The following is a 16,831-nucleotide window of genomic DNA, read 5'->3' as shown; positions in this document are numbered from 1 at the left end:
TTGTCTTCTCTCTTGAGTTGAATGCTTGCAGATTCCAGCTTAGTCCAATGCACGTGCACTATTATTATTATACACATCGTTCGGTCGTGCAAGTGAAAGGCAATAATGACAATATAAGATGGACTGATTGAGATGAGAGAAGCTGGTATGAACTCGACCTCTCTTGTTTTTGTAAATATGATGAGTTCACCATTCCTGGTTCAGCTTATTATGAATTAAACATATTTGCAATGACATTTAGAGATTATAGTTGCTTGTGCCATGCTTGATTAGCTATGAGTTATAATGGTTTTACCTTGCGTGCCAACATGCTATTAAAATTATTATGATATGGTATGATGGAATGGTATCCTCCTTTGAATGAATTGAGTGACTCGACTTGGCACATGTTCATGCATGTAGTTGAAACAAATCAACATAGCCTTCATGATAATTATGTTCATGGTGGATTATATCCTACTCATGCTTGTAGTCTATGTGAATTAATTTTGATGCATGTTCATGACTGTTGTCGCTCTCTCAGTTGGTCGCTTCCCAGTCTTTTGCTAACCTTCACCTGTACTAAGCGGGAATACTTCTTGTGCATCCGAACTCCATAAACCCCAAAGTTGTTCCATATGAGTCCACCATACCTTCCTATATGTGGTATTTACCTGCCGTTCCAAGTAAATTTTTATATGCCAAACTCCAAATCTTCAAATGAAATTCTGTTTTGTATGCTCGAGCAGCTCATGTTTCAACTAGGGCTGCCTATATCTTCCATGCTAGGTGGGTTATTCTCAAGAGGAGTGGACTCCACTCCTCATTCACGAGAAAGGGCCGGTAACCGGGATGCCCAGTCCCATGATCCAAGAAGATCAAAGCAAATCAATATAATTAAACAAAACTCCCCCAGGGTTGTTGTTAGTTGGAGGCACTCGTTGTTTCGAGGAAGCCATGGATTGATGCTTGTTGGTGGTGGGGAAGTATAAACTTTTACCATTATGTTTGGGAACTGCCTACAATGCATGTAGTATGGAAGATATCGCCATCTCATAGTTGTTGCGTTGACAGTGAAAGTATGCCGCTCAAAATGTTATTCAATCTCTATTTTAAAATCGAGCTCTGGCACCTCTACAAATCCCTGCTTCCCTCTGCGAAGGGCCTATCTATTTACTTTTATGTTGAGTCATCACCTTCTTATTAAAAAGCATCCGCTGGAGAGCACATTGTCATTTGCATTCATTACTATTGGTTTATATTGGATATGACTTGACTGGATCTCTTTTACCATGAATTACAATGTTTAGTCAGTCCTTGACCTTTAAAGGTGCTCTACATTTATGTTTTGCAGTCTCAAAAAGGGCCAGCAAGATACCATCTTGTTATATCATATCATGATTGTTTTGAGAAAGTGTTGTGATCCGAGTTTTATTATTATTGCTTGCTAGTTGATTATGCCATTGATATGAGTAAACATGAGACCTAAGTGTTATTGTGAATATGGTTAGTTCATAATCTTTGCTGAAAACTTGAATGTTGGCTTTACATATTTGCAACAACAAGAGCAAACAGAGTTTGTAAATGTTTTTCTTTATCGCTTTCAGTTTGTCAACTGAATTGCTTGAGGACAAGCAAAGGTTTAAGCTTGGGGGAGTTGATATGTCTCCGTCGTATCTACTTTTACAAACACTGTTGCCCTTGTTTTGGACTCTAACTTGCATGAGTTGAATGGAACTAACCCGGACTAACGTTGTTTTCAGCAAATCTGCCATGTTGTTATTTTTGTGCAGAAATAAAAGTTCTTGGAATGACCTGAAAAATCCACGGAGCAACTTTTCAGAATTAATAAAAAATATTGGCGAAAGAATCAACGTCAGGGGGCCCATACCCTATCCACGAGGGTGGAGGGCACGCCCCCTGCCTCGTGGGTCCCCTGGACGTCCACCGACCTCAACTCCAACTCTATATATTTGCTTTCGTGGAGAAAAAAATCAAAGAGAAAGTTTCATCGTGTTTTATGATACGGATCCGCCGCCAAGCCCTAATCTCTCTCGGGAGGGCTGGTCTGGAGTCCGTTCGGGGCTCCGGGGAGGGGGATTCGTCGCCATCGTCATCATCAACCATCCTCCATCACCAATTTCAAGATGCTCACCACCGTGCGTGAGTAATTCCATTGTAGGCTTGCTGGACGGTGATGGGTTGGATGAGATTTACCATGTAATCAAATTAGTTTTGTTAGGGTTTGATCCCTAGTATCCATTATGTTCTAAGATTGATGTTACCATGACTTTGTCATGCTTAATTCTTGTCACTAGGGCCCGAGTGCCATGATTTCAGATCTAAACCTATTATGTTTTCATGAATATATGAGTGTTCTTGATCCTATATTGCAAGTTATAGTCACCTACTACGTGTTATGATCCGGCAACCCCGGAGTGACAATAGTGGGGACACTTCCCGGTGATGACCGTAGTTTGAGGAGTTCATGTATTTACTAGGTGCTAATGCTTTGGTCCCGTTCTATATTAAAAGGAGGCCTTAATATCCCTTAGTTTCCATTAGGACCCAGCTGCCACAGGAGGGTAGGACAAAATATGTCATGCAAGTTCTTTTCCATAAGCACGTATGAATATATTCGGAATACATGCCTACATTACATTGATGAACTGGAGCTAGTTCAGTGTCACCCTATGTTATAACTATTACATGAGGAATTGCATCCGACAAAATTATCCATCACTGATCCAATGCCTACGAGCTTTTCACATATTGCTCTTTGCTTATTTACTTTACTGTTGCTACTATTACAATTACTACAAAACTGTTGCCATTGCTTTTGCCACTGTTATCGTTACTTCCATACTACTTTGCTGCAGATACTAAGTTATCCAGGTGTGGTTGAATTGAAAACTCGACTGCTAATACTTGAGAATATTCTTTGGCTCCCCTTGTGTCGAATCAATAAATTTGGGTTGAATACTCTACCCTGAAAAACTGTTGCGATCCCCTATACTTGTGGGTTAGCAGATGGGTCCAGGTAGTTGGAAGGCTCGGGGGCTGGAGTTGTCTTGGCCTCCCCTCAAGGGGACAAGTTTTGTTATGTTCTAAGATTGATGTTTCCCTATACTAACAATGTAGCTGAGTACGAAGCCTTGCTCCATGGTCTTCGGATGGCTAAGGTGATGAACTTAAGCCGGGTGAGATGTTTCGGCGACTCGGACTTGGTGGATCAACAAGTCTCCGGAAAATGGAATTCCAAAGACCCACTTATGGCGGCTTATCACCGTGAGGTGGATGCTATTGTTGGTCATTTTAAAGGTTATCAAGTGGAACACATCAATCGCAGGAAGAATGAGGCAGTTGATGATTTAAGCCGGTTGGGGTCTCAGCGTAAGCCGGTGCCACCTAACATTTTCTTGGATATTTTGCATAACCCTTCTGTCAAGTTGCCTACAGAGGAAGACCTAGCTGTTCCTGACCCAGACGCACAGTTGGTGGCGGCTCTCCACACCATCCTAGATTGGACAATACCATATTTGGCTTACATGACCCGGGGCGAGTTACCTGAGGATGAAACTTTGGCCAGGCAGATAACCTGGCGGTCTAAGTCAATGGCAATTGCCAATGGCGAGTTACACCATCGCAGTGTCACTAGGGCGTTTCAGCGCTGTGTCTCTCATGAGGAGGGTTGTGAGATTCATGAAGGACATTGTGGTCATCATGCCGGCTCAAAGTCCCTGGTAGCCAAAGCTTTTCGTCATGGATTTTATTGGCTGACGGCTCATGCTGATGCGGAGGATCGGGTCAGTAAATGTGATGGTTGTCAGAAGTTTTCGCGGAGAGCTCATGTGCCGGCTCAAGAATTGAGGATGATTCCAATTACTTGGCCGTTTGTAGTCTGGGGGCTTGATATGGTTGGGCCTTTCAAAAGGTCCAAAGACAAAAAGACCCACCTCCTGGTGGCGGTTGACAAATTTACAAAGTGGTTGAAGCAGAGCCGGTCAGTAAGTGTGGCGCGGCAACGGCGCTTCAGTTCATTAAAAAGGTGATTTTCCGCTTTGGCTTTCCCCGCGGTATCATAACTGATAATGGCACTAACTTGTCCAAGAGTGCTATGAAAGAGTTTTGTCAATGTGAGCATATTCGTCTTGACATGTCATCAGTGGCTCACCCTCAATCCAATGGTCAAGCTGAAAGAGCCAATCAAGAAATTTTGAGAGGCATCAAGCCCCGGCTCATGGTTCCTTTACAACGGACGCCGGGTTGTTGGGTGGAGGAGTTACCTTCTATGATATGGAGTATCAATACCACTCCCAACAGGTCTACGGGTTACACGCCTTTCTTCATGGTTTACGGAGCAGAGGCGGTTCTTCCTAGTGACATCCGTCATGACTCGCCCCGTGTGGCGACCTACATTGAAGCTGATAATGAACAAGCACGTCGGGATGCACTTGACCTATTTGATGAGAAGCGTGACCTTGCGGCAGCCCGCTCGGTGATTTACCAACAAGATCTGTGTTGTTACCACAGCCGTCGGGTTAAGTCCAGAACCTTTCAAGAAGGTGATTTGGTGTTCCGGCTCATCCAGGATCAGACTGACATGCACAAGCTATCCCCACCTTGGGAAGGTCCCTTTGTGGTCAGCAAGAACTTGAACAACATGTCATACTACCTTATCGATGTTCGAGAGCACAAAGACTCACGTAAGTCGGAGGAGGAGACCTGCCGGCCGTGGAATATCGCTCATCTTCGGCCTTACTACACTTGAGCCACCGACTCTTATGATGTACATATTTTTGACGATGTATATATTATGATGATTATAATAAAGCAGGGTCTCTGTTGTTTCATCTTCAACAATGTGCCTTCGTCGTCATAATTTCAAAGACCAACTGGGGGCGGGTCGTATTCGAATCATGCTATTAACCCCTTTTGGCCGGCTTCCTAGTCGTATTCGAACCATAGCCATAAACACTTAGATCATTTGGGGGCTGGATCATATTCGAATCACAGCTTAACCCCTTTTGGTCTGGCTTACTGATCGTATTCTAATCAGAGTCGTTACAAGTTTCAAGGTCATTTGGGGGCTTCCTGTTCAAACATAGGTGTATTCACCAAAGAGAACATAGTTGTCGGTACCCTCTTGATCGGTGCAATGCCACAACACTTCAAGGTCATTTGGGGCTTCCTGTTCAAACATAGGTGTATTCACCAAAGAGAACATAGCTGTCGGTACCCTCTTGATCGGCGCAATGCCAAAACACTTCAAGTTCACTGGGGGGCTTCCTGATCGTATTTGAATCATAGCTGTCGATACCCCTTTGATCGGCGCAATGGCAAAAACCATTAGGGGGCTTCCTGATCGCATTCGAATCATAGCTACTAACCCTTTTGGTCTGGCTTTCTGGTCGTATTCGAACCATAGCCTTGCTTTTGACATTTGGCTTGATTTCTTGAAAGTTTTTTCTGGTTCTTCTTGATACTATCTGGCCTTTTGATTTAAAAGTAAATTTGGTCATACAGCCTTTACTTTCATAAGCTCATATTTGAAGCTTACCGTGGTTTTCATTACCCGGCTTAACACAAGAGGCTACAAGCCGCCCATACATGATGATATCCAGCACTTGGACTTATTGGCTTCTAAAAAGCTTTAGGGTGCTCAGCCTTACTGCACAGGTATCGTAAACCGGCAGTGCAATTACATATCGTAGGTATGATATCATTATTATGTTTCAATTAAGGTTCAACAAACCTTATCCATAATTGTTTAAAGCATCAGTGGGTGCATACAAAATATTATGACCCGCCCTGCAGTAAACCGCCAAGGGATCTCTTTTGATTTGTTTGTGTGCAGGATAAGGTTGAAATTTTTTCTACACCACTCAAAAATCATAAGTATCAGGTGGCAGTTTAATAGTATGGAGCATAACGCAAAACATGCACAATGGCACGGCAGAGCAAAAGTTGTTGCTACCCTATTACATGACTCCCAGAGTCCAAATGCTTAACTATTTTTCAGAAGGCCATAAATATGAACCGCCCAGCGGATCAATCTTCTTGCTAGCCTGACGCTTCCGGGTCAACCCTCTCCGCTTCTTTGTCATGTTCTACATCTTGGAAGGTTGATGATGACCAGTCAATGCCACTCAAAGCTTCGAACTCAGCTTCATCATCAATTAGCTTGGGCGGGTCAACTTCAGGGGCAAAGGTATGCTTACGTGTAGCGACCAGACCTCAAACGGTCTGATCTTTGTGCATTAGTGTCATCCCTGGATCAGTAATGCTGACACGCACAATACTTGAAGGATTTATAACAGAGTAGCAATCACACACTTATTACATCGAATGTCTCCAAAGAGAACTTATTACAACAAAAATGGGAAAACTTTGTTTTTTGCCACTCTAGCTTTTGACCACTTTGCTTTTGCCACTCCAGAATTTGACATTTCACTTTTGCCACTCTTAGTTTTTGACAATACATCACAATTGCCATTCCATGGCAAAAACAATAATTTTAGAGTGGCAATTATGATACATTGTCAAAATCTGGAGTGGCAAAAGTGAAATGAAAAATTATTGCTTTTGCCATGAAATGGCATTTGTAATGTATTGTCAGAAGCTAAGAGTGGCAAAAGTGATATGTCTAATTCTAGAGTGGCATAAGCAAAATCGGCAAAAGCTAGAGTGGCAAAAACAAAGTTTTCCCAATAAAAATGGCTTAAGGCCATCTAATAACGATAACAGCGGAAGGCTTGGAAGATAAGTGAGTCCATCAACTCCAACGGCATCACTGAGTATAGGACCACGGCCTAAAGGCACCTTACTCGTCGTCTGAAAAGTCTGCAACATGAACGTTGCAGCCTGAAACGGGTCAGCACATGGAATATGCTGGCAATGTAACACATAGAGAGTAATGAAAGAATAAGTTATACTACATGCATATTTGGATGGTGGAAAGCTCTATGGTTACAGTTTTGCGTAAAGCCAATTTTTCCCTATTGCAAAGGAATAAATTTAATTTAACTACCATGGTAGTTGTTAAACATTGAGAATGGTTGACAGCATTCTCAATCCCAATTAAAAGTAATCATCATTAAAACCCAACATCATTAATTTAAAGTAACATGATGAGATTCACATGATATCCAAGTACTAGATACTCAAAACGTCCATAACCGGGGACACGGCTAATCATGATTAGTTTGTACACTCTGCAGAGGTTTGCGCACTTTTCCCCACAAGACTCGATCGCCTCTGTTAGATTTCTCGCACTACAAGGTGTTTGAGAAACGGATGACCGAGACATAGTCTTTCAGAAGCGCTAGCACCTTACGATGGATAGACCGGTACACCTACTTTCCCCTACATCTGCTAGTCTACCCTGTAAGAGTTCACACGACTTAATCAACTATGCCAGATACCATAATGGCTTGTGGCTGCACACGTAAGTTTCTAGCATGAATAATCTCATGATCCCTTTGAGCCTGGGTGGCGGTCCGAAAGAAACAGCAAGTCCTGGAAACCCAGGTGCCTCAATCCACCCAGATGTGTATTTCAGTTGCCACCTTAGATAAACCATTAATTTAACAAAAACTCACATCTGTCATGGATATCACTCACCCAATCCACGTCTACTAGCATAGCATGGAATAATAAGCAAACGTAGAAGTAACTCCCAAAGGTTTGATATTAAAATAGGCAATAGGTACTACCTCAGCTACTTCCGATCCCACAGTTTAATTAGATCCTAATCATGCAATGTTTGAGGATTGATCTAATGCATTAAAACTGGGTAGTAAAGGAGGTATGATCAAAGTGTTACTTGCCTTGCTGATGATCCGCGAAACCTAGAGGTTTGAAGTAACAGGCGGCGCACTCCGGGTATTCTATCGCAGACAAACAAACAAACATACAATAAGTACTCATCTAATGCACAGGTAAATTCAAATAAGAGATCTAACCAGAAAGTCCAACTTAAGAACTCCGGTTTGCAAAAGAATCAAATCGAACGAAGACACGAAAGTCGAACGGCAAAGAAAAACAACTTCGTTCTACTAATCTGGATCTAAGTCAATTTTTACAGTAGCAAAAACTTGTTCAGTTGATTAAACGGATAGAGAGTTTGGAGGCGAAACTCCAGGCGCTTGAATCGCCTGATTCCGATAAAGAAGCGAGAAGTTACACTAAAACTAAAATCGGATCAGAAATCGCGATCAGAAAATAATCGCGGAAAATCCGAGAAAAAGAAAAACGATGAACGGGTTAACGAACGAACGTTCGTTTCCCAGATCTAATCGATGAACACGTTCGTTAAAACGAACGAACGAGCGAACGCTCGCTAGTTAAACTAAACCGAAAAATAAATAAACCGATCTAAAAAAGGAAACTAAAAAAATCGGTGAAAACCGACGGAAAAAATGAAAGGTTTTTCGAGAAAACAGGCGGCGCGGAAATCGAGGCACCTCGGGCGGCGGATCGGCGAGGCGGCGGGCGGCGGATCGGCGAGGCGGCGGGCGGCGGCTCCGGCGGCGGCGGCAGCGGCCGGCGCGAGGCTTGAGGCGGCGCGGCTAGGGTTTGGCGCGGGCTGGGCTGGGGCGGCTCGGGGCGGCGCTATTTAAAGGCTGCCCCCGGGCGGTGTCCCGCTTGGGTATGGCCCGAAGGCGGTTCGCATTTTTTTTAAAATAATTACGCTCAGAAAAGAAATAAAAAGAAATACTAAACGGACTCCAAAAATCCCGAAATAAATTTTCCCGGACTTCTAAAATCAAGCCCGACAAAATGAACATTTATTTGGGGCCTAAATGCAATTTTGAAAAATGCATATTTTTCCTAAATTCAAATAAAATAGCGAAAAACTCCGAAATAATATCTTATTTGATTTTATTATTAAATCCTCAATATTTCTTTATTTTGGGAAAGTCATTTTATTCCCTCTCTCATATTTTTGTAATAGAAATAATTGATGATAAAATAAATAAATCAAATGATCTTATTCCCAAAATTTGAGAAAACTCAAATATGAAAATAACGAAATCCCCAACTCGCTCCGTGGGTGCTTGAGTTGCGTAGAATTTCTAGGATCAAAACCCAAAAGCAAATAAAAATATGATATGCATTGATGATCTAATGTATAACATTCCAAATTGAAAATTTGGGATGTTACAAACCTACCCCCCTTAAGATGAATCTCACCCTCGAGATTTGGGTTGGCTAGAAAATAGGTGAGGGTGGTCCTTGAGAAAATCTTCCTCTCGTTCCCAAGTGGCTTCGTCTTCCGAGTGGTGACTCCAATGAACCTTACAGAACTTGATAACCTTGTTGCGGGTGACTCTGCTGGCAAACTCGAGGATCTTAACTAGTTTGTCCTCATAGGTCAAAGTGTTATCCAACTGAATTGCTTCCAACGGCACTGTGTCTCTCAACGGTATGTCAGCCATCTCCGCGTGACACTTCTTCAACTGAGAAACGTGAAATACATCATGAACTCCTGACAATTCTTCGGGTAATTTCAACTTGTAGGCCACTTCTCCCATACGCTCCAAAACTCGGTATGGTCCTACAAATCGGGGCGCTAACTTTCCCTTGACTCCAAAATGCTTAATTCCCCGAAGTGGTGATACTCGAAGGTAAACTCGGTCTCCGACTTCATAGACTATCTCCTTGCGTTTGGAATCTGCGTAGCTCTTCTGCCTGGACTGGGCTACCTTGAGCCTATCGCGAATCAACTTCACCTTCTATTCAAACTCCTTAATCAAATCAGGTCCAAACAACTGGCGGTCTCCAACCTCGTCCCATGACAACGGTGTCCTGCACCTCCTTCTGTACAAGGCTTCAAAAGGGGCCATTTTCAACCTGGTTTGATAGTTGTTATTGTAAGAAAACTCTGCATATGGCAAATTGTCATCCCAACTTGATCCATAATCTAGCGCACAAGCTCTCAGCATATCCTCCAAAATCTGATTGACTCTCTCAGTCTGTCCATCTGTCTGTGGATGAAACGTTGTACTGAACTCTAGCCTGGTACCCAACGTCTCATGCAACTGCTTCCAGAACTTTGAGGTAAACTGGGTTCCCCTATCTGATATGATACTCCTTGGAACTCCATGCAAACAGACGATCCTGGTCATGTATATTTTGGGCAACTTAGCACTGGTGTAAGTGGTCTTTACTGGGATGAAATGTGCTACCTTCGTCAACTGATCAACTACAACCCAAATCGAGTCATAGCCGGAATGAGTCCTTGGTAATCCCGTGATAAAATCCATGCCTAACTTATCCCACTTCCATTCGGGTATCGGCAATGGTTGTAGCAATCCTGCTGGCTTTTGATGCTCTGCTTTTACTCTTTGACATAAATCACAAACTGCTACGTACTCCACAATGTCCTTCATTCCGGTCCACCAGAATGTATCCTTCAAATCCAAATACATCTTGGTATTTCCTAGGTGAATCGAATATGGTGAATCATGTGCTTCTTGCAGAATCAACTTCCTGATCTCCGGGTCATTGGGCACATATACACGGTCTTCAAACCATAGGGTATCGTGTTCATCCTCACGAAAACCTTTAGCCTTTCCTTCGCTCATTTTCTCTTTTATAGAGGCAATCTCCTTGTCATTCTTTTGAGCTTCTCTGATTCCATCCATCAAAGTTGACTGAATCTCCAATGCTGTTACATAGCCCCTCGGAACAATCTCTAAACATAGTTCATGAAGATCCTTGGCTAACTCCTTTGGCAACTCTCCCGTCATTAGAGTATTGACATGACTCTTGCGGCTTAATGCGTCAGCTACCACATTAGCCTTTCCGGGATGGTAATGCAATCTCATATCATAATCCTTGATGAGCTCCAACCATCTCCTTTGTCTGAGGTTTAACTCCTTCTGCGTGAAAATGTACTTCAAACTCTTGTGATCCGTGTACACCTCACAATGGTTTCTAATAAGGAAATGTCTCCATGTTTTCAATGCATGCACTACGGCTGCCAACTCCAAATCATGCGTGGCATAATTCAATTCGTGGGGTTTCAGTTGTCGTGAAGCATACAATACAACTCTTCCCTCCTGCATAAGCACTGCTCCAAGTCCTCGACGTGAAGCATCGCAATAAACCTCATAGTCCTTGGTCTGGTCTGGCAAAATCAACACTGGTGAGGTGACCAAACGCTTCTTCAATTTCTGGAAACTAGCCTCACACTCTTCAGTCCATATAAATTTATTATCCTTCTTCAGCAATTCTGTCATAGGATTCGCAATCTTTGAGAAGTTCTCGATAAATCTCCGGTAGTATCCTGTGAGTCCAAGAAAACTCCGGATCTCTCCAACTGTTGTTGGTGCTTCCCAATTGGTCACAATGATAACCTTGGTGGGGTCAACCGCTATTCCTTCTCCGGATATAACGTGTCCAAGAAATCCCACTTCCTTCAACCAGAACTCACATTTACTAAACTTGGCATATAACTGATGCTCCCTGAGCTTCTCAAGTACTAGTCGCAAATGTTCTTTATGCTCCTCTTCATTCTTTGAATAAACCAAAATATCATCAATGAACACTACGGCGAACTTATTCAGAAACTCCATGAATACCTTGTTCATCATGTTCATGAAATAGGCAGGTGCATTAGTCAGACCAAATGACGTAACGGTGTACTCGTACAACCCATACCTGGTGGTAAAAGTCGTCTTAGGTATATCCTGCTCTTGAATCTTCAACCGATGATATCCTGATCGCAAATCAATCTTGGAAAACACCTTCGCTCCTTGCAAGCGGTCAAACAGATCGTTGATCATCGGCAGTGGGTACTTATTCTTGATGGTTACGGCATTCAATCCTCAATAATCTACAACCATCCTCAAGGATCCATCCTTCTTCTCCACTAAAAGTACTGGTGATCCCCAAGGCGAAGAACTTGGGCGAATATAACCTTTATCCAGTAACTCCTTAATCTGACTCTTAATCTCCTCCAAATCCTTTGCTGGCATCCTGTATGGTCTCTTGGATATCGGCCATGTGCCTGGCAAAATTTCAATCAAAAACTCGATGTCTCTATCTGGTGGCATGCCTGGCAACTCTTCCGGGAATACATCAGGAAAATCCTTCACCACTGGTACTTCCTCCTGCACAACTCCTGATAAGGAATTTACGTCCATACTCCTCGGCTTATGCCTGGATACATACTTTATCCTTTTCCCTTCTGGGGTAGTAAGCATAATCGACTTACTGGCGCAATCAATGTTTCCTCCATACATTGATAGCCAATCCATACCCAAAATTACATCCAAACCTTGAGATTCCAAAACGATTAAATCTGAGGGAAAAACATGCTTGCCTATTCCCAGCGGAACTTGAAAACATCCCCGACTGGCCATATACTCTGCTCCTGGTGAGGTTACTAACATGGGTGTTTTCAGAACTCTAGTGGGCAGGCTATACTTATCCACAAATCCCCTTGATATGTATGAATGCGATGCACCAGTATCAAAGAGAACGAGTGCAGTAAATGACTTAACCAAAAACTTACCTATTACTGCATCAGGCTGAGCTTCAACCTCCTCCACGTTAACGTGGTTCACCTGTTCCCTGTTGAAAGGGTTCGGCTTCTTTCTAGATCTTGCATTGCCATTCTGGCCTTCAGGACATTCATTGGCATAATGTCCAGTCTTTGAACACTTATAACAGGTGATTTGGCTCAGGTCTCTCTTGGCTGGGGTTGCTGGGGTGGTACGGTTCTGGCCGTTGCTTCCTCCATTCCCATTACCATTTTTGGGGCCATTATGGTTGTGCGAGCTACCTCCTCCATGGGTATGCTGAAAATGAACTCCCGGTTTAGGGGTAAGACGGGGCTTCTGTTGACCTCCAGAGTTGTACTTCCCATGTCCATACTTCCGCTTGCGGTTTTCAATCTGCTGCTGCTTCCCTTCAATCATAAGAACACAATCTACCAACTCCTGGTAGTTGTTGAAATTTGCCACCATCAACTGCATGCTCAGCTCATCATTCAGCCCTTCCAGAAACTTTTCCTGCTTAGCTGCATCTGTAGCAACGTCATCTAGGGCATAACATGCTAGTTTACTAAAGTCATCCACATTCTGGCCAACTGTCCGTCCTCCTTGGTGCAAGTTGCGAACCTCACGCTTCTTCATGGCCATAGCTCCTGCTGAAACATGGGCAGTACGGAACGCCTGCTGAAATTGATCCCATGTGACAGTGTCTGCCGGGTAAGTGGCTGTAAAATTCTCCCACCATGCTGCGGCCAATCCATCAAGCTGGTGTGCGGCAAATCGCACCTTCTCCGCATCTGTGCAACCTATAGTGGTCAACTCCCTCCCTGTCTTGCGGAGCCAATCATCTGCTACTATCGGCTCGGTGCTACTGGAGAACACCGGCGGATTCAGCCTAAGAAAACGGGTTAAGTGATCAATAGGTGGTGGCGGTGGCGGATTGTTGTTGTTGTTGTTCCCCTGATTCTGATTCTGGACTAATATCTGCATTAATGCATTCTGCTGCTGGATCAACTGGGTGAGCTCCGATGGAAATCCATTGTCACGTCTCGGAGGCATCTGAGGGTTTAGAAAAGATGAGAATTAAGAATAGAATGAGGTCTAAAGAGAAAACACTAACCAAATGCTCATTAGACAAATGCACACAAAATCACTTCATTCAATCAAACAAGGGCATACAATCAGTCTAGAACTAACGCAAAACGGTGTGTGGACTATACTAGATACATGGTGGAACACTACTACTGTTATGGTAGTCGACTAGAAAAACTGCTCCATTGAAGACTCCATGATATCTGCTCCAGCTTCATCAACATAATCATCACTATCATCTGGGTCTGAGTCGGTGTCGTCAATGATGATGTAGTTCTCTGGGAATGTGAAATCTTCATCTTCTCCTTCTGTCGCAGGAAATCCCATAAAGACTTTCAGCTTCTTCTTCAGATCATTGTTCTTCTCAACTAGTGTTGCCATTTCCTCCTCGTATCCATCACGTGTAGACTTGAGTTCCTCCTCCAGTTCTGTGATTTTGACCATGGCCTTCTTCAGATCCATCATCCCTGCGCACATTTGGTTCCCCTGGCGTCGAATGTGCTGGTTCAACTCCTGGATGAAAGCTGCAATTGAGCGGTCCTTCCGGGTGCTGATCATTTCCCATTGCTCATCTCGGCGCCCACAAATCTGGTAGATAGTATCCTTAAGTTCCTTGTGATATACTTCTCCAATACGTCCCATGGTAATGTGGGCTGCCATGCTCTTTCCTAGGTTCCATGTCGGTGCATCAAAGGAAAACTCTATGGTCTCAGTGACGGGCATGAACGTACTTCCTGGAATTTGAACTTCAATCATCCAGCGCTCCTCTTCAGGTAAAGTGGCGTTGTAGGTTCTGGTGAAGCTTGGTACTCCGATCTTCAAGTACTTGGTGACTTCCTTCAGGTGTTGTCCAAAGGGTGTATCTTCATCCGGTTGCATGAACTTGATCCTTGCATCTGCCATCCTAAAGAATAGAAAAGATGAGGAGTCAGAACGAGAAGAGAGTAGCATTCTAGGGCTTTTGCTCAGTGGTTGTGTCCTACAGTCAGCGTGTGCTCTGATACCATCTTTGTAGCGACCAGACCTCAGACGGTCTGATCTCTGTGCATCAGTGTCATCCCTGGATCAGTAATGCTGACACGCACAGTACTTGAAGGATTTATAACAGAGTAGCAATCACACACTTATTACATCGAATGTCTCCAAAGAGAACTTATTACAATAAAAATGGCTTAAGGCCATCTAATAACGATAACAGCGGAAGGCTTGGAAGACAAGTGAGTCCATCAACTCCAACGGCATCACTGAGTATAGGACCACGGCCTAAAGGCACCTTACTCGTCGTCTGAAAAGTCTGCAACATGAACGTTGCAGCCCGAAACGGGTCAGCACATGGAATATGCTGGCAATGTAACACATAGAGAGTAATGAAAGAATAAGCTATACTACATGCATATTTGGCTTGTGAAAAGCTCTATGGTTACAGTTTTGCGTAAAGCCAATTTTTCCCTACTGCAAAGGAATAAATTTAATTTAACTATCATGGTAGTTGTTAAACATTGAGAATGATTGACAGCATTCTCAATCCCAATTAAAAGTAATCATCATTAAAACCCAACATCATTAATTTAAAGTAACATGATGAGATTCACATGATATCCAAGTACTAGATACTCAAAACGTCCATAACCGGGGACACGGCTAATCATGATTAGTTTGTACACTCTGTAGAGGTTTGCGCACTTTTCCCCACAAGACTCGATCGCCTCCGTTGGATTTCTCGCACTACAAGGTGTTTGAGAAACGGATGACCGAGACATAGTCTTTCAGAAGCGCTAGCACCTTACGATGGATAGACTGGTACACCTACTTTCCCCTACATCTGCTAGTCTACCCTGTAAGAGTTCGCATGACTTAATCAATATGCCAGATCCCATAATGGCTTGTGGCTGCACACGTAAGTTTCTAGCATGAATAATCTCATGATCCCTTTGAGCCTGGGTGGCGGTCCGAAAGAAACAGCAAGTCCTGGGAACCCAGGTGCCTCAATCCACCCAGATGTGTATTTAAGTTGCCACCTTAGATAAACCATTAATTTAAGAAAAACTCACATCTGTCATGGATATCACTCACCCAATCCACGTCTACTAGCATAGCATGGCATAATAAGCAAACGTAGAAGTAACTCCCAAAGGTTTGATATTAAAATAGGCAATAGGTACTACCTCAGCTACTTCCCATCCCACAGTTTAACTAGATCCTAATCATGCAATGTTTGAGGATTGATCTAATGCAATAAAACTGGGTAGTAAAAAGGTTGGTATGATCAAAGTGTTACTTGCCTTGCTGATGATCCGCGAAACCTAAAGATTCAAAGTAACAGGCGACGCACTCCGGGTATTCTATCGCAGACAAACAAACAAGCATACAATAAGTACTCATCTAATGCACAGGTAAAACTCAAATAAGAGATCAAACCAGAAAGTCCAACTTAAGAACTCCGGTTTGCAAAAGAATCAAATCGAACGAAGACACGAAAGTCGAACGGCGAAGAAAAACAACTTCGTTCTACTAATCTGGATCTAAGTCAATTTTTACAGTAGCAAAAACTTGTTCAAGTTGATTAAACGGATAGAGAGTTTCGAGACGAAACTCCAGGCGCTTGAATCGCCTGATTCCGATAAACGAGCGAGAAGTTATACTAAAACTAAAATCGGATCAGAAATCGCGATCAGAAAATAACCGCGGAAAATCCGAGAAAAACAAAAACGACGAACGGGTTAATGAACGGATGTTCGTTTCCCAGATCTAAACGATGAACACGTTCGTTAAAACAAACGAACGAGCGAACGCTCGCTAGTTAAACTAAACCGAAAAATAAATAAACCGATCTAAAAAAACGGAAACTAAAAAAAACGGCGAAAAACCGAAGGAAAAACCGAACGGTTTTTCGAGAAAACCGGCGGCACGGAAATCGAGGCACCTTGGGCGGCGGGTCGGCGAGGCGGCGGGCGGCGGCGGCGGCTGGCGGCGGCGGCGGCTGGCACGAGGCTCGAGGCGGCACGGGCTGGGCTGGGGCGGCTCGGGGCGGCGCTATTTAAAGGCTGCCCCCGGGCGGTGTCCCGCTCGGGTACGGCCCGAAGGCGGTTCGCGTTTTTTTAAATAATTACGCTCAAAAAAGAAATAAAAAGAAATACTAAACGGACTCCAAAAATCCCGAAATAAATTTTCCCGGACTTCTAAAATCAAGCCCGACAAAATGAACATTTATTTGGGGCCTAAATGCAATTTTGAAAAACGCATATTTTTTCTAAGTT

This window comes from Triticum aestivum, chromosome 6B (assembly GCF_018294505.1).
Source record: "Triticum aestivum cultivar Chinese Spring chromosome 6B, IWGSC CS RefSeq v2.1, whole genome shotgun sequence".
Classification (NCBI taxonomy): Eukaryota; Viridiplantae; Streptophyta; class Magnoliopsida; order Poales; family Poaceae; genus Triticum; species Triticum aestivum.
This window is presented reverse-complemented; position numbering follows the sequence as displayed.